Raw genomic sequence first — 20,148 nt, 5'->3', positions numbered from 1 at the left:
TGCAACTATTTCCTCCACACAAAAATAAGGGGAAATGGGTTGGGAATAGGGGCTTGCCTTTGGTCAAAAACCAACTTGGAATCAACCTTTAATGAAATATTGTAAATGCTTGAAATGAATAATGAAAATGTATACCTTAGATCTGCAATGAATGATAATGATGCTTTTCTTCTTGAATGTAATCACATATGTTGTATGAAATGGCATGAACATTAAAAAGCCCTAATACACACACATGCTTGCAAAAGAATAATGTGATGATGCTCTATAATTGATGAATTAAGAATATGAAGCCTTGAAGACCTCTAGAAATGCTTGAATGCTTGATTTCTTGTGCTCTCCATTTCACTGATCATACTTGTATATCCAAATGAGAGGGGAAGACCTCCTTATATACTTTCCTATCGTCAAGCACATTAATTTTCTGACATAGGCCAACATGGGTAAAGGTTTCCTTCTCAAATTTGAGATAGGGCCAAGGGTTTAAATTAGGGCCTAATTGAGGAGGACCAAGGCACCACGCCCTAGTCCTAACCCAATTTAGGGTTAGGACAAGAGGTCCAGACAAGGTAAAATGTGATATTGATGCCATTATTGCATTGTAGGGGTATAAATAGGTCCTGATTGAGAATGGGGATTAGAACACTAAGGTGAGGGCCCCAAATATGGTCAAAATTTTAAAGGGTGCAATTTAAGGATGCTACATTTAGTCACCACTTTAGCAGGAGTATGAGCTTACACAAATACTCACGCTAAAGTTGACGAAATAAAGATGAAGAAGATGATGAATCCGAAGAAAAATCACAAGGAGTATAAGATATCACTAATTTCGAGGAACCAAGCCCTGACTCTTAGGATCTTAACTCACTAAAACATATGCAAGGGCACACAAAAAAAGAAAAAAAAAAGGAAAACAAATATAGGACAAACAAATTCAAAAGACTCAAACAGATACACAACAACAACTAAAAACAAGATCTCAAGTCAACTAGCCGAAGAGACCTCGATATTAAAATATCTCAACAACTAATATCATTCTTAAAAAAAATGCCATCTAATGAATGCAAGAGATCACATAAAAGAGAAAAGAAATCATCATCCATGAACTATCAGTAGCAAAACTATGAGTTCATGAGAGGAAGAAGAGAGAGCATGAATACATGCTAGATGTGTTTATCTAGGTGATTCATGAGAAGAATGATGAAAAGGAGGAGAACATAGATACCTCGTCCCTAGATGTTTTCATATAGGTGATGCATTTTTGGAAGGAGAGTAGGAATAGTCTATCCTTATTCCACTAGTTCCACTCATCCTCGTGCATGTGTGCAAGTGATGTTTGGTTTCAAGTGTATCGCACCTAGTATAAGAGTTTGTTTCCTCTAATTTTGAGTGTGCTTCAACCTGTATAAGATATGTCATGATGCGCAAAATGATGATGAAGCATGAGGATGCAACAATCCCATATTAATAAATGAAATGAGGATAATGCATGAGGATAGAATAATCCCATGTTGCTAAAAGAAAAGAGGATTATGGATAAGGATACAATAATCCCATAAATGATAAACAAAATAGGAATGAAACATGTGTATGCAACAATCCCATATTGATAATTGATAGTCAAAATGCAACTAGGAGGTCGCATATATTTCCCATCCTTAAGATGTTAACATAGTCCTATGTTGATGTGTTAAGGAAGATAGAAACAAGGATATCCACTTTGAACAACAAGGAGATATCCATTGATCAATAATGTGTGCATTCCAAGATAGAAATAAAGACTCTTGAATAGGTTTCATTTCTTTAAGAAAGGAAGAGATAATTATAAAAGAGATATCTTGCAAAAAATGTAAAGAGATCCTTTTGAGGGATGTGTGATTAACAGAGGATGAAGAGATCTTTGCATAAATATATCTACCTCCAAGAGTAGAGGAGATATTTAATAAAGATGATATCTTGGAAGGATAAGAGGACCAAGAATACACACCTTCTCGAAAGTGGATTCTTAGGATCGCACACTTTCACTAAGAAGAGATTGTTTATAAAAGATACTATTTCAAACAAAGAATGTATACACACTTATAATAAATGAGATCAAATTATGAAAGATGCAACTCAACAAAGCAAAAAGGCAATCTTGAGAGAGAGAGAGAGAGAGAGAGAGAGAGAGTTGAAACATTATTCATGTCCCCTAAGCATGGAGACAAGGACATGAAAGAGAGATCATTTATAAAAGAAACACTCTTCTAAAATAAGAAAATAAACCTCAACGAGAATGCATATCATGATATAGAAGGGTTCATTATAAATTATAGTTCTCAATAAAGAGAAGAATTTGATGAATGATTATAGAATTTCAACATGAAGGAAGAGGTCCAATTAAGGATATGCACTTATACGGAAAGGATAAGATCCTCATTAGGGATACTTTTTCCAATAAGAGGAAAGAGATCCTCAATAGAGATGTACACCTCCACAATCGATAAGAGATCCTTAATAAAGGCACTACTTCACAAAGGGAAACTGAGAAAGGATGATTGAAAGGCTATTATTTCCCCCCAATCATGGAGACAAGAATAAAAATTCTATTATGTTGGTACCAAAGTATGATTGCACTTGAAATTGTACCACCATGAATGACAATGAGCCCCCAATAAAAAAGCTACCAATGTCACATAATGAGGAGAAACATATTAGGAACTTAAATGTTATGTGAAAAGAAAAATAGGAGATTCCAACTCATTGCCATCTAGTATTTCAATGGTACTAGTTACAATAAGTTGTTGAATTTTATCTTCTAAATCATTACATTCATTAGTGGAGTGGCCATGGATTTGATGATAGTTACAAAAAGAATAATCGTGTTGATTTTTCTTATGATTCTTTGTTTGATTATTTAAAGGGAGAATAATCAAGTTGTCTTTAAGAAGCTTAGACAAGATACGCTCTTGTTGTGATGAGAAGTTGTAAGAAGAAATAGATGTATTAGACAATGGAGGAGGGGATGTCAACAAAGGTGGACTTTGGAAACCTAAATCTTCTTGAGAAAGTGTGGTATAGATTTCTCATCACCATCAAAACTTTGTTTCACAAATACTAAACCATATCCATTGTATCCATGCATTGATGTTGAAGTATCTAGAGGAGAGGGGTTCCTAGTATGAAAATCTAAAGACCCCTCATCATTAGATCAAGACATGTGACATTGGAAGGAGAGATGAGATTTGGTTTAGAAGAATTTTGGATAAATGACACACAAGACTCCTTCAAGGCTTCCTCCTTAGATTAAGGGATTTTATAACCATTGATTTAATGCATAAAGTCTAATGTACCCCAATTCATTTCTAAAAAAAAATCATTTATAGGAGATTGTGTTATTGATGGAGTCATAGTATTAAAGGGAGAAAGGAATCCTACTTCATCATGAACAACACCATAAGGATTAGTATCAACATTGATTGTGTCAAGTTCATTGTGATATATAAGTTTGATTGTTCGATGAAGAGTAGAAGGGATTTCTTTCATAGCATGAATCCACAATCTACCAAGAAGAAGGTTATAATTAAGATAATTTGGCATGACATGAATAGAAGTAGGTAAAGTCACAGGTCCTAGTTTAATAATTGATATGACTATACCAAATGTCTCTCTAGGAACATTATCAAAGCCACGAACACAAAAAGGTTCCGCTTGAATAGAAGATTGATCGGAACTTATCTTCTCTAATATGTCAACACAATAAATGTTAAGTGTTTAACCATTATCAATTAAGGTACCTCTTATGTTGTGTGCATAAATTCAAGGAGTAATCATAAGGGGGTCATCTTTATTTCTAACCTCTATAGAAGGCAATTCATTTTATGAGAATGTGATATCATTTGTTTTAGAAGGAGGATGAGGAACCACTTTATGAAAGGCTTCTTGGATCAACATATGGTATGAAAAGGAAGTTCAATTCAAGTCCCAAAGGGAGATATTTGATAAGATACCATGGAGTTTCTCAATAAGATCCTTATCAATGTCCTTCTTAGGGTGAGAGGGGGAAGAAAGAGAAGTGAGAAGAACATTATGATAGACTTATAAAGCACTGAGATGGGGGGTGAATCAGTGAAACCAAAAATAATACTACTTTAAACATTGACTAGTAGATATACTGAACAAGTTTACTAAACACTATGCATGCAATCCAAAATGATATTAAATAATCCACAATAAATAAAATATCCACCATAGCACAAGTGTTTATACGTGGAAAACCCAAATGAGAAAAACTGTGGTGAGATGAGACTCACAAGTTAACTATCTCCAATAATAGGTAACTGATCGGTTAAGGTCTACAAAGGTGCTCTGCTAGGAGAAAATCTTGTTAAAGACCCCAAAGCTGTCTTAGGAGCTATACCTTGTTAAAGGTAATAACCTATTGGGAGTAACCTTGTTAGAGGGTTTCTGAATCCAAACTAACAGATCACTTTGTTAGAGGATTTGTATAATGAAGCTTGTTAGAGCTTACCCAGTAAAGGGATTTGACTTTTGTAGTGATTAGAAAACAACAAGTGGTGTGATACAGAAGTAGCATAACTTGCTTGAATATATCCTCTTCTGTGCACTCAAAACTACATAACCAACATACTCTACAATGCCTTCAACAACTTAACACTTATATCTTTGCATCAAATCTTCTCATATCATATCTCCAAAATAGTTCATCATAATGTCATTATATAGATATTTAGATTTCATGTCGGCCTTAGAAATTATATCACAATTTCCTAGGTGCAGTGTATCTGGACAGTCAAACATAACTCATTACAAATTACCACAAAAATTTGTTGATTAGGATAACTCATCACGACCGGTGATAACTCATCACATAATCAACGAATACCTGTTGGAACACCAATACTAGTTAGAGTTAACCATATCAACATGAAAACTAATTGTCCTTCATTGCTTCTTTGATAATCTTCGTTGGATCTTCAAGTTGGTGTCGAGTCATTCCTGTATATACTGGTTGTCTACATGTACCGGTTTGAAACTCTCTAAACCATCATAAATAAAACTTCTAATACCAGTTGCAATACAAGTAACTTTTAGAAGTAATATTGGTAGACAATGTGAACATATGTGTGTGTGTATACATGTTCCGTCAATGACAACATATTAAATCATTCATTACAATCATCATCAAGCCAACACAATAGGATCTTTCTTTTTGACACAAGCATTAAATGTTTGATGTATTTTAGAACCATATTTTTGTTCTAGTTATCTTTCCATAAAATATCTTTCACATATCTATTTTTTAACTTTTAGAATATTGGGAGATTCCTTGTGTTTAGGATTCTCATAACTAGAAATATGAATGGTATTGACTTGATTGATCTCTTTGTTCTCCAATGATACATCTTTGGAAGGTAGAACATTAAGGAAATTGCTAATGATTTCTTCCTCTTGCACCAATTTATCCTTATTTGGGAGGTACATTTTAGGATAAACATCATTCTTAAAAGTTTCATATTTAGGAGGGAGATCTTTGAAAGAAGTACTCCTAACCTCTTCTTGCACCAATGTGCCCTCTTTGGAAGGACCAAATCTGGGAGAGGGTAAATCAATGTCCATCAATGCTTCCTCTCTAGGACAGATACGATGCATGGAAGGTAAAGTGACATCAAGGAACATGTGCTTATGATATCATCCTCTTTCTCTAATATATTCTTATGGGAGAGGTATATTTTAGGTGAAAGATAAACATAAATTTTCAAAACTTCAATCTTAAAAGGTGTATCTAAGAAAATGCGGTGACCAAAACAAATAACTCAAGATCAAAAGACCCACACACCAATGATACTTTTGGTGCAAGTATATGAACTAAATCAATTTGTTCAACTTCCCAAGGGGTTTCCCATTGTTCTCTATCTCACAAGATCCCTAAAGTCAATATTTTGGTATTAGATCATTGAGCAAATGACTTAGGAATGACAACTCCAAGAACGAGTGATATTTTATCTACATGCATGAATTCATTATAAGATCTATATGATGTGTTTAAAACTATGATGATTAAGCTTAAGATGAAGATAATTATATGATAAATATTAACAAGTTATCCTAACATGATATACTATCCTAGCATGAATATTCTATGATATAAAAATACTTCAAAATGCTATGATGATGCTTTAACAAAGAGAGGCTAAGATGCTTAGTAAATTAGGCTATAATGTAGATGCATAAAAACTTGGAGATTCTTGTTGAAAATGAAGGAATGGGAGCTCTATTTATAGGTAAAATAGGACAATGGATGGTTAAGATTGAATAATATCAACAAGGGCTAGGAAAGAAAGTTAATCAATATGTGTTCACAATTCTCACCAATGAAATGGTGACAATTGTCAACAAGAGGTTTCTTAAGAGGAGATGTAAGAGGCATTAAATGCCTGAGAAGACATGAGGGTTACCCTAGGAGGTAAGGATTAAGATTAGACTAGGGTAATTCAATGGATAAAGCTTTTACCCAAGGGGTAAACTCTTGTGCAAGGGTTAATAGGATAACCAAGGTTAAAGCCATGAATACTTGATGAGACCCTTGAGTCAAAATGATGGTTAAGTTAGAGGAAAGTCTCTAACCAAAGGTCAAAGATGAGTTGAGGTTGGATTAACCATTAATGGTTAAGAAGACTTTCAGGGTTAACTTGTAGAAGAGATAAAGCCTGTAAAGCATTTCAAAGACTTTGGAGGCTTTGAGAAGCGACTTCCCTTAGCTTAGGTTTGTGACAATAATTAGAAGATGAATTAGGCTAAATTGGAAGTGATTAGAAGAATCTAGAAATGGTTTAGGAGGCAAGTGGGAGACGTAGGAAAATGCAAGTGGAGGGAAAAGAATTTTTAATTAGAATAAAATTGCTTTATTTCAACTAAAAATAGATGCAACTTGTATGCATAGAAGTGGGGGAATTTAATAAATAAATTAGATTTATTTATTTGCAAGAATCAATTTAATTAAATGTAAATTTAATTAAAAATGGAGAAAGGGGATTTAATTAAATAATGTGATTTATTTAATCCAAGGCTAGAAAAGGTTAATGTAAAATTACTTAAATAAATTGAGTAATTCATTTAATCAAATAGATGAAAAATGAAGAAATTAATTAAATAGAATTTAATTAATAGGAGGAATGGAAGTAAAATAAATATTAAATATTTATTTAGGAAAGAGGTTAGATTTTTACGTCTACATTTGCCCCTCTTTGAAGTGGGGTGTGTGCACATGTTGATTCAAAGAAAATTGTTGGATATGATGCCAAACTTCGATCGATATGATGTTGTGTGTCAAAATATTGATATGATGCCCCAAATGTAGATTTGATGAGCGATATTGATGATGCCCCCTTCGAAGATGAATCAAGGTTCTAATGAAAAGTTATCACGTTTACAATCTTTTTTGAATTGATTGCGATATTAGAATATTGATTGCATTGGTTGCCCATTATTGATTCATCTCCCTAAAAATGATGATGATAAGGTTAATATTTAAAAAGTAGGAGTAAAAGACATGCCCCACTTATTAACCCTATTAAAAGGTAAAAATCGATTTTGAAAAGTCATTTACACACTTGTCTTCTTGTGATTGTGACATTTGGAGCTCTGACCACGATGTCGGTTCCATACTCCTCACACCAATTTGAGTGTGTCAGGCGATATCGGGAGAACGGCCGCATATGGCCCACCAGTAAGTGGCCAAAATCTATCTTCATTTTTTATTAATTTTATTTATTTTTGTCACGTTTTTCAATTTTTGGTCATATTTTTCTAGTTTAGTACGTAGGGTAGGTTGTCTAGCACATACACTAACTCTTAGAATTAACCTAATTAATTGAACTATAACTCTAAACCAAAATAACCCCTAACCCTAATAGAAAACCAAAATGAACCCTATTCCTTATTGAATAAGGACTACTATTTTGAACCAAATCAAATCCTAACCCTAATAGAAAACCAAAATGAACCCTAATCCTTATTGAATTAGGCCTACTATTTTGAACCAAATCAAATCCTAGCCCTAATACGAAACCAAAATGAACCCTAATCCTTATTGAATTATATCTACTATTTTCAACCAAATCAAATCCTAACTCTAATAGTAAACCAAAATGAACCCTAATGCTTATTGAATTAGGGTTACCATTTTGATCTCAATCTAACTATAATTCTAAATCTAGAATTGAACCAAATGAAATCCTAAATCTACAACTGTACCAATCCAAAATATATTTTACAACAATATATAGTTTGAAATAAAAATAGTATTCTACTTACAATTTGAATAAAAAAATTCATTAATGGACTATTGACGATCTAATCAAATTAATTGTAAATCAAAATAGTATACTACTTACAATTTGAATTAATTTAAAATAAAGTTGAAGGCAAGGATGCATGCTTATTATAATTAAATTTATTTAATGTTTTTAAAAGAAAAATATAAGGTTAGCATAAAATACAATAAATGTACTCTTAAAACACAAAATAAGTATACTCTTTTATAATGTTATTGTTGATTTTATAAAAATCAACACTAACAATATAAGAGAATATACTTATTTTAATAATTATTACTTCAATTCTCAAATTAATAATAATCATAATTGTAACCCTAACCCAATTTCTAACTAAAACTAATTTTACCCCTAATTAACAATAGTAATTCAAATTGAAACACTAATTCTAATTGAAACCCTAACCTTGATACTGACACTAATATGTAAAAATCCATAATGTTTAAGAATCTAAAAAGAGAAATGTGATCATTTTATTTAAATCATTATCAAAATAGAATTTAAATATGTGATTATCAAAATTAATTTAATTTAATTCTATATATAAGGTTTAATGGTTTGGAAGACACCACTTATTATATTTTATCAAGATTTTAGTCTTTATAAAAAATTTAAACACCATACCTAATTATCATAGACTTAGTTAAAACCCCATACATAAACCTAAACATTATGTAATTATAATTGAACCTAACCCTAACCATAAAATAGGGGATGCAAAATTTAAGGCACTTTTTACATAGTTCAAATGAAAAAAATTAAATAAAATTTAAAAATCATTAACCTTTTCCCTAACTTCAATTCTCAAATTAATAGTAATGCAACACAACAACTTAACCCTCACAACACACCACTATTGGCAATTCTAACCTTTTTTTAACCCTAGCTATAAATCAAAGATTTTTCCTATAACCCTTATTAAACCCTAACCCTAAATGAGCCCTACATATAACCCTAACTTATCCCTAAAACTAATCATACCCTAACCCTAACCCTAACCCTAACTAAACCCTAACCATTCTTATATCATAACCCAAACCCTAATTGAACATTACTCTTAAGTTTAATAAACCCTAAGTCGTAGCTTATATATATTTAATAATACATATAGAATAAGTAGAGATATATCCTTCTTGAGGCCTATTTCACTATAAGCTTGACACTTGAAATTGAACCATAATTATAAATATAATTGAAATATATCATAACCTTAAAAAAAATCAAATGCTAACCCTAACACTAAAGCAGATTGAAATACACCTAACTGAACCCTAACCCTAATACTAAAAAATGTTGAACCCTAACCCTAACACTAAACTAAATTGAATCCTTTCTCTAAACCTAATTGAACAATAATCCTAATTAAACCGTAAACTTAAAAATCATTTTGATTGAATAACCCCAAACTAAATTCAACCTTGAGGTCTTAACACTAAACTAAAGTTGAAACCAAATTTAAAACTTAATTGTAACCCTAAAATGAATTTAATTGTAACCCTAACCAAAAGACCAAACCAAATTGAACTCTAGACCTAAACCAAGTTGAAGCCTAACCCTAAAACTAATTAATCATAAAACCAAAATAAACCCTATTGTATCCTAACCTTAACACTATACAAAATTAAACCTTAACCAACCCCAAAAAAGCTTAATTAAATATTTAACCAAATTTGACTCTAAATGTATGAACCCTAACTATAATATTCAACCAAATTGAACCTTAGTCTGAAAAAAATTAAACCCTAACCCTAAACCTAAGTGGACATGAAACCAAATTGAAAGCTAACTCCAAACCAAATTCAACCCTAACCCTAACAACAACCCAAATTAAAACCTAACTCCTAACCCACGTAGCATGGGAGCTGGAAACCACTCACTTTTCTTTTTATTATTATATGATATAGTTTTGTTGCCAATTGAATCTAGGGTTCATTTTGTGCATAGTTTAAATCATATAGTAAATTTATTTGGATGACTAATGCGGTATTAGAGCTTAGGCTATTGTGTGCATTCAATTTAATGTTTTCAAATAATGCTTTTAATAATAGGGTTGTGTCCAACTTTTATAGGAATATATTGCAAAGTTCATTCAATTGTTTATTATTTTTTTATGTTTATCATTTGGTTCATATTATATATTGCAATGTTCATATGGTTGTTTATTATTTTTTCATGTATATCATTTGGTTTCTTTGGTATATATTGCAATGCTCATTCATTTGTTTATCCCTAAATCTAAATGAACATTACACTAAATTAAACCTTTAAAACCAAATTTAAATAAAAAAAGACTCTAAATGTATGAACCCCAACTATAATATTCAACCAAATTGAACCCTAGCCTGAAACAAAATTAAAACCTAACCCTAAACCTAAGTGGACATGAAACCAAATTCAAACCTAACTCCAAACCAAATTGAACCCTAACCCTAATACTAAATTGAAGTTGAAACCAAATTTGAAACTTACCAAAAGCCCTAAAATGAATTTAACTATAACCATAACCAAAAAACCAAACCAAGTTGGAGACTAACCATAAACCTAATTACACATTAGATCAAAATAAACCCTACTATTTCCTAACAATAATCCTAACCTTAACCCTTAACCCTAACCCTAACCCTCTAATATAAACCTTGACCCTTAACACTAACCCCAACCCTCCAATATAAACCTTGACCCTTAACCCTAACCCTTAACCCTAACCCTAGGAATAATCCTAACCATAACCCTAAATCCTAAGTGTAACTATAATCTTAACCCTAACCATGATATAAATACAAACCCTAACCATTAACCTAACCCTAAAAGTGATGAAAACCATCACTATAACCCTAACTCTAACCCTTACCCCTAATTCTAATCTTATGATATAAACCCTAACCCTACACATAATGCCAACCATAACCATAAATTCTAAGCCTAAAAAAAATCTTAACCCTAACCCTAACCCCAACCCTAACCATTAACCTAACCCTAACAATGATGTAAAATCTAACCCTAACCCTTAACCCTAACCCTAACCCTATGATATAAACCCTAACACTAGACATAATTGTAAAAGTAATTCTAAATATTAAGCCTAACCACAATCTCACACTTAACCATAACCCTAACCATTAAACCAATCCTAGCAATGATATAAATCGTAACTATAATCCTAATCCTAGCAATGATATAAACCATAACTATAATCCTAATCCTAATCCTAACCCTAGACATAAAACTAACCATAATTGTAAATCCTAATCCTAACCACAAACTTAACCCTAACCCTAATCATGATGTAAATCCAAACCCTAACCATTAACTTAACCCTAACTATCTATAAATTCTTTTTATCACCTCAAAATTTGGTCACTAAGTTAAACTACACTAACTATTAGAATTAACCAATTTAATTGAACTGTAACTCTAAACCAAATTAAACCCTAACCCTAATAGAAAACCAAAATGAACCCTATTCCTTATTGAATTAGGCCTACTATTTTGAATGAAATCAAATCCTAACCCTAATAGCAACCCAAAATGAACCCTAGTCCTTATTGAATTAGGACTACTGTTTTAAACCAAATAAAGTCCTAACCCTAATAGGAAACCAAAATGAACCCTAATCCTTATTGAATTAGATCTACTATTTTGAACCAAATCAAATCCTAACCATAATCCTTATTGAATTAGGGCTACCATTTTGATCCCAATCTAACTATAATTCTAAATCTAGAATTGAACCAAATGGAATCATAAATCTACCACTGCACCAATCCAAAATATATAACTATACAACAATATATAATTTGAAATCAAAATCGTATTCTACTTACAATTTGAATTAAAAAAATCATTAATGGACTATTAACGATCTAATCAAATTAATTGTAAATCAAAATAGTATTCTACTTACAATTTCAATTAATTTATTATAAAGTTGAAGGCAAGGATGCATGATTATTATAATAAAATTTATCTAGTTTTTTTAAAAGAAAAATATAAAGGTTAGCATAAAATACAATAGATCTACTCTTAAAACATAAAATAAGTATACTCTTTTATAATGTTATTGTTGATTTTAGAAAAATCAACATGAACATTATAAGAGACTATACTTATTTTAATAATTATTAATTCATTTCTCAAATTAATAGTAATCTTAATTGTAACCCTAACCCAATTTTTAACTAAAACTAATTTTACCCCTAAGCTTGATTCTAAAATTAACAATAGTAATTCAAATTGAAACACTAATTCTAATTGAAACCCTAACCTTGATACTAACACTAATATGTAAAAATCCATAATCTTTAAGAAAGTAAAAAGAGAAATGTGATCATTTTATTTAAATCATTATGAAATAGAATTTAAATATGTGATTATCAAAATTAAATTAATTTAATTTGTATATAAGGTTTAATGGTTTGGAAGACACCACTTATTATATTATATCAAGAATTTAGTCTTTATACAAAATTTAAACACCATACCTGATCTCAAGTATTATCATAGACTTAGTTGAAACCCCATACCTAAACCTAAATATTATCTAATCATAATTGAACCTAACCCTAACCATAAAACAGAGGATGCCAAATTTTAGGAACTTTTTAGATAGTTCAAATGAAAAAATTAAATAAAATTTAAAAATCATTAACCCTTTCCGTAACTTCAATTCTCAAATTAATAGTAATGCTAATTGAATTATAAATCTAACCTTCTTTTTTTCTTTCAACCAGTGAGGCTTGAACCTTGATGGAAAGAACAACAACACAACAACTTAACCCTCACAACATGCCACTATTGGCAATTCTAACCTTTTTTTAACCCTAGCCATAAATCAAAGATTTTTCCTATAGCCCTTATTAAACCCTAACCCTAAATGAACCCTACATCTAACCCTAACTTACCCCTAAAACTAATTAAACCCTAACCATAACCCTAATTAAACCCTAACCATTCTTATCATAACCCTAAACCCTAATTGAACATTAATCTTAATTTTTATTAAACCGCAAATCGTAGCTTATATATATTTAATAATACATATAGAATAAGCCGAAAAATATCCTTCTTGAGGCCTATTGCACTCTAAGCTTGACACTTGAAATTGAACCCTAGCCCTATGTTCACTAAGTTAAATGAAACCCAAATCATAAATATAATTGAACTAAATCCTAACCTTAAACTAAATCAAATCCTAACCCTAACACTAAAGTAGATTGAAGCAAGATCGTACACCTAATTGAACCCTAACCTTAATACTAAACAACGTTCAACCCTAACCCTAACACTAAACTAGATTGAATCCTTTCTCTAAACCTAATTGAACATTAATCCTAATAAAACCCTAAACTTAAAAATCATTTTGATTGAATATCCCCAAATTGAATTCAACCTTGAGGTCCTAACACTAAACTAAAGTTCAAACCAAATTTGAAAATTAATTCTAACCCTAATAAGAATTTAATCGCAACCTTAACCAAAAGACCAAACCAAATTGAACTCTAGAGCTAAACCAAGTTGAAACCTAACCCTAATACTAATTAAGTATAAAACCAACATAAACCCTATTGTATCCTAACCTTAACACTATACAAAATTAAACCTTAACCAATCCCAAACCTAATTTGATATGAACCCAAATTAAAACCTAACCCAAACTAGACCCTAATTAAATATTTAACCAAATTTGACTCTAAATGTATGAACCCTAACTATAATATTCAACCAGATTGAACCCTAGCTTGAAAAAAAATTAAACCCTAACCCTAAACCTAAGTGTACATGAAACCTAATTGAAACCTAACTCCAAACCAAATTCAACCCTAACCCTAATAGAAACCCAAATTCAAACCTAACTCCTAACCCACGTAGCATGGGAGCTAGAAACCACACCCAACCTGTGTTATGTTAAGTGCGCAAAAAGCATCCAACTTCCCAGCCAATCAAAGACACCCAAACTTTCTTTTTAGACTAATGTGGTATTGGAGCTTATTTTGTTGTGTGCATGCAATTTAACGTTTTGAAATAATGCTTTTGATAATAGGGTTGTGTCCAATTGTTTATTATTTTTTTATGTTTATCATTTGGTTCATATGATATATTGCAATGTTCATTCAATTGTGTATTATTTTTTTATGTTTATCATTTGGTTCATATGATATATTGCAATGTTCATTATGTTGTTTATTATTTTTTTATGTATATCATTTGGTTTATTTCGTATATATTGTAATGTTCATTCAGTTGTTTATCCCTAAATCTAAATGAACATTACACTAAATTAAATCTTAAAAACCAACTATAACCAAATTTGACTCTAAATGTATGAACCCTAACTATAATATTCAACCAAATTGAACCCTAGCCTGAAACAAAATTAAACCCTGACCCTAAACCTAAGTGGACATGAAACCAAATTCAAACCTAACTCCAAACCAAATTCAACCCTAACCCTAATAATAAATTAAAGTTGAAACCAAATTTCAAACTTACCAAAAGCCCTAAAATGAATTTAATTGTAACCATAACCCAAAAACAAAACCAAGTTGAAGACTAACCATAAACCTAATTACACATTAGATCAAAATAAACACTAGTGTGTCCTAACAATAATCCTAACCTCAAGCCTTAACCCTAACCCTAACTCTCCAATATAAACCTTGACCCTTAACCCTAACCCCAACCCTCCAATATAAACCCTAACCCTAATCCTAATCCTAACCTTGACGTAAATCCAAACCCTAGACATTAACTTAACCATAACAATGATGTAAACCCTAATCATAATCCTAACCCTAACCCTTAACCCTAACCCTAGGAATAATCCTAACCATAACCCTAAAAGTGATGCAAACCATAACTATAACCCTAACTCTAACCCTTAACCCTAACTCTAACCCTTAACCCTAATTCTAATCTTAACCCTACCCCTAACCCTAACCGTGACCCTAACCATTAACTTAACCCTAAAAATGATGTAAAATCTAACCCTAACCCTTAACCCTAACGCTAACCCTATGATATAAAACCTAACACTGGACATAACCCTAAAATTAATTCTAAATATTAAGCCTAACCACAATATTACACTTAACTATAACCCTAACCATGATGCAAATACAAACCCTAACCATTAACATAATCCTAGCAATGATATAAATGCTAACTATAATCCTAATCCTAACTCTAACCCTAGACATAAAACGAACAATAATCGTAAATCCTAATCCTAACCACAAACTTAACCCTAACCCTAATCATGATGTAAATCCAAACCATAACCATTAACTTGACCCTAACTATAACTCTAACTATCTATAAATTCTTTTTATCCCCTCAAAATTTGGTCATTATAGTAATCTACACTAACTCTTAGAATTAACCAAATTAAACACTAACCCTAATAGAAAACCAAAATGAACCCTATTCCTTATTGAATGAGGCCTACTATTTTTAACCAAATCAAATCCTAACCCTAATAGCAACCCAAAATGAACCCTAATCCTTACTGAATTAGGCCTACTATTTTGAACCAAACCAAATCCTAACCCTAATAGTAAACCAAAATGAACCCTAATCCTTTTTGAATTAGGGATACCATTTTGATCCCAATCTAACTATAATTCTAAATCTAGAATTGAATCCTAACTCTAACCCTTAACCCTAAATCTAACCCTTGACCCTAACTCTAACCCTAAGTCTAATCTGAACTCTAACCCTAACTATAATTCTAAATCACTATAAGCCTAACTCTAACCCTTAACCCTAATTCTAATCTTATGATATAAACCCTAACCCTACACATAATCCTAACCATAACCATAAATCCTAAGCCTAAACAAAATCTTAACCTAACCCTAACCCTGACCCTGACCCTGACCCTGACCCTGACCCTGACCCTGACCCTAACCATTAACCTAGCCCTAACAATGATGTAAAATCTAACCCTAACCCCAACCCTATGATATAAACCCTAACACTAGACATAACCCTAAAAGTAATTCCAAATATTGAGCCTAACCACAATCTTACACTTAACCATAACCCTAACCATGATTCAAGTCAAAACCCTAACCACTAAACTAATCCTAGCAATGATATAAACCATAACTATAATCCTAATCCTAGAAATGATATAAACCATAACTATAATCCTAATCCTAACCCTAACCCTAGACATAAAACTAGCCATAATCGTAAATCCTAATCCTAACCACAAACTTAACCCTAACCCTAATCATGATGTAAATCCAAACCCTAACCATTAACTTAACCCTAACTATCTATAAATTCTTTTTATCACCTCAAAATTTGTTCACTAAATTAAACTACACTAACTCTTAGAATTAACCTAATTAATTGAATTGTAACTCTAAACCAAATTAAACCCTAACCCTAATAGAAAACCAAAAAGAACCCTATTCCTTATTGAGTTAGGCCTACTATTTTGAACCAAATCAAATCCTAACTCTAATAGCAACCCAAAATGAACCCTAATCCTTATTGAATTAGGCCTACTATTTTGAACCAAATCAAATCCTAACTATAATAGGAAACCAAAATGAACCCTAATCCTTATTGAATTAGGCCTACTATTTTGAACCAAATCAGATCCTAACCCCAATAGTAAACCAAAATGAACCCTAATCCTTTTTGAATTAGGGATACCATTTTGATCCCAATCTAACTATAATTCTAAATCTAGAATTGAACCAAATGGAGTCGCAAATCTAACACTGTACGAATCCAAAATATATAAATATACAGCAATATATAATTTGAAACTATTCTATGTCTCATCTTCGATTAAATGTTGCGACTGTACTAGCTTATATATATTTAATAATATATATATATATATATATATATATATAAAATAAGCCAAGAGATATCCTTCTTGAGGCGCCTATTACACTTTAATGTTAATAAGCGCCTCGAGAAGGATATATCTCGACTTATTCTATATATATTATTAAATATATAAGCTAGTCTTATTAAACTTAAATTATTTAAGTTAAATTTTTTTATTAATTTCCATTAAAATTGATTTCAATAATTTATATGAAAAAAATATTATTAAAATTAGAAAATTATTATTATTATTCATTTATTTAACATATGAACATTAATAAAGTTTAACTTGAATTATTAAAATTAAAAAGAATTATAGTTTTAAAAAAATTACTATTTACATTTCATTTGATTTCAAATAAATTATATTTCACATATTAAATTATTATTATCATTTATTTGATTGGAGCAATGATTTGGTAGAGGAGGGTTGATCTGGATTGGGGCTGCAGAGGGATTATTTAGCATTTGTGAATTTTTTCAGGTTGACATTTAATATCTTTTCTTTCCATGATTGCCAGTGATTGGTATATGAATTGTATATTTGTGCACTTGGCTATTGTAATCATCACTTTCAAAAGATTTCTCTAATATTTAGATGTTAATATTTCATTAATTGTACTAGATACAGTGCTTTTGAATTTTAATCATGCAAGATGCCAATGAGAGTTGTAAATCTATTTTAAAACTAATTATTGATTCATTTAGCAATTAAAAAAAAAATTAATTTTAAAATTTGAAATGATTTGCATGCAAAAAGAAAAAGTACAATAGAAATGTTTGAGAAATGTTTCTTATATGCCTAAATTAATTTTTTTTTGAATTTTTTTTTAATTTTAAAATGTGAATTGATTTTCATCTAAAAACGAAAAAGGTAGAATAGAAATTTTGTTTATATATTAAGATTAATTTCTTTTCATTTTTCAATTTCACAACTAAAAGTATACTCTAAAAATTTAATATCAATTAATTTCTACTAATACTATACAATATAAATTTAACTTTTATTTAAAAATATATAAATAATATGTAATACATAAATAAGTATAAGAAAAAAATAGAAATATCAAATTACTATTGATGATTCTCATTTATTCTTATTTATCTAATATATTTATTAATAAAATATATATTGATATAGCTTTTGTTAATTTTATTATTATTAAAATAATTTTAAAATTTTTATTGATGTTTCAAATTATTTCATAACCCTTAATTGAGTATTTGATTTGATTATCATTAGGGTTTGACAAGATAATTTTAATTTTAATAAACTTTAAACTATTTTAAAATGTCTATATTTTAAATTTATAGTAAAAATATCATTTCAATTAGAAGAGAGTTTAAGCTATTTTAAAATATCTTTATTTCATTAGAACAAATTTTCAAGGTTATTATCTTATAAAAACACTAAAATAAGGAAAACAAATTCATAAGAAAAGTACATAATATTAAAGATTCTTTTAATATTCTATAAAAAATGATAATAAGTGTTATGAATGCACTATCCTAACCTAAACCTAATCTCTCTAATTGAATTCCAACCCTAGCCTAACCTTAAAGTTAACTCTAATCATATAGTTTCTAAATTTTTCAAATTATATCTTAAAAGGTTAAACCCTTAATTAATTTTTGGCTTGATTACCATTAGGGTTTGATAAACATTGAAAAGCATACTCTAATAATTTAAAGTTATATAAGTTTTAGTTATAAAATTATTCTAAAACTAATTGTTGATTCATTTAACAACATAAAAAAATGAATTTATTTTAATTTTAAAATGTGCATCGATTTTGATGCAAGAACAAAAAGGGTAGAATAAAAATGTGTTTATATATTTAGATTAATATTTTTTCTTTTTTCAATTTCACAATTAAAAACATACTCTAACAATTTAATATCAATTAATTTTTACTAATGCCTATATAGTATAAGTTTAACTTTATTTAAAAATATATAAATAATATATACTACATAAATAAGTATAAGAAAAAATAGAAAAATCAAATTACTATTGATGATTCTCATTTATTATTGATTATCTAATATATTTATTAATAAAGTATATTTTGATATAGCCTTTGTTAATTTTATTATTATTCAATAATTTTTAATTATTTTATTGATGTTTCAAATTATTTCATAAACATTAAACCCTTAATTGAGAGAATTTAAGATAATTTAAAATTTCTTTGTTTCATTAGAACAAATTTTCAAGGTAATTATTTCATAAAAATATTGAAATAAGAAACAAAAAATATTCATAAGAAAAGTACATAATGATAAAGATTTTTTTAATATTTTAGAAAAAATGATAATAAGTGTTTTGAATTCATCATCCTAAAATAGTTACCTATTTATAGCCTTACCTTAACACTAAACTCTAATTAACTATAACCTTAACCCCTAAACTTAATTTCTCCAATTGAATAGCAACCCTAACCTAACCTTAAGGTTAACTCTAACAATATAGTTTTTAAATTTTTTAAATTATATCATAAAGGTTAAACCCTTAATTAATATTTTGGTTTGATTACCATTGTGCTTTGATAAACATTCAAAAGAATACCCTAATCATTGAAAGTTATATAAGTTTTAGTTTTAAATTTAATCTAAAACTAATTGTTGATTCCTAAAAGTTTGCACATATACCTATTAAATAATTTAAAAAAAAAATTATTTTCTCATTACTCTATATATAAACCATAAGAAATTATGATCAATACACTACATATAAAAAAAATAATCTTCATACTCGTAGAAAGACATAGACACATACACCTACAACCACACCCACACCCAAACTCACGTGCCGATACATACAAATATGCATACACATGCATACATAGATGTACATGTGTCTCCATGTGTATGTGTGTATGTATGTGTGTATGTGTATATATGTATGTAAGTATATGTATGTATGTGTGTATACGTGTGTATGTGCACATATGTGTTTCTATGT

Source organism: Cryptomeria japonica, chromosome 9 (genome assembly GCF_030272615.1).
Source record: "Cryptomeria japonica chromosome 9, Sugi_1.0, whole genome shotgun sequence".
Taxonomy (NCBI): Eukaryota; Viridiplantae; Streptophyta; class Pinopsida; order Cupressales; family Cupressaceae; genus Cryptomeria; species Cryptomeria japonica.
This window is presented reverse-complemented; position numbering follows the sequence as displayed.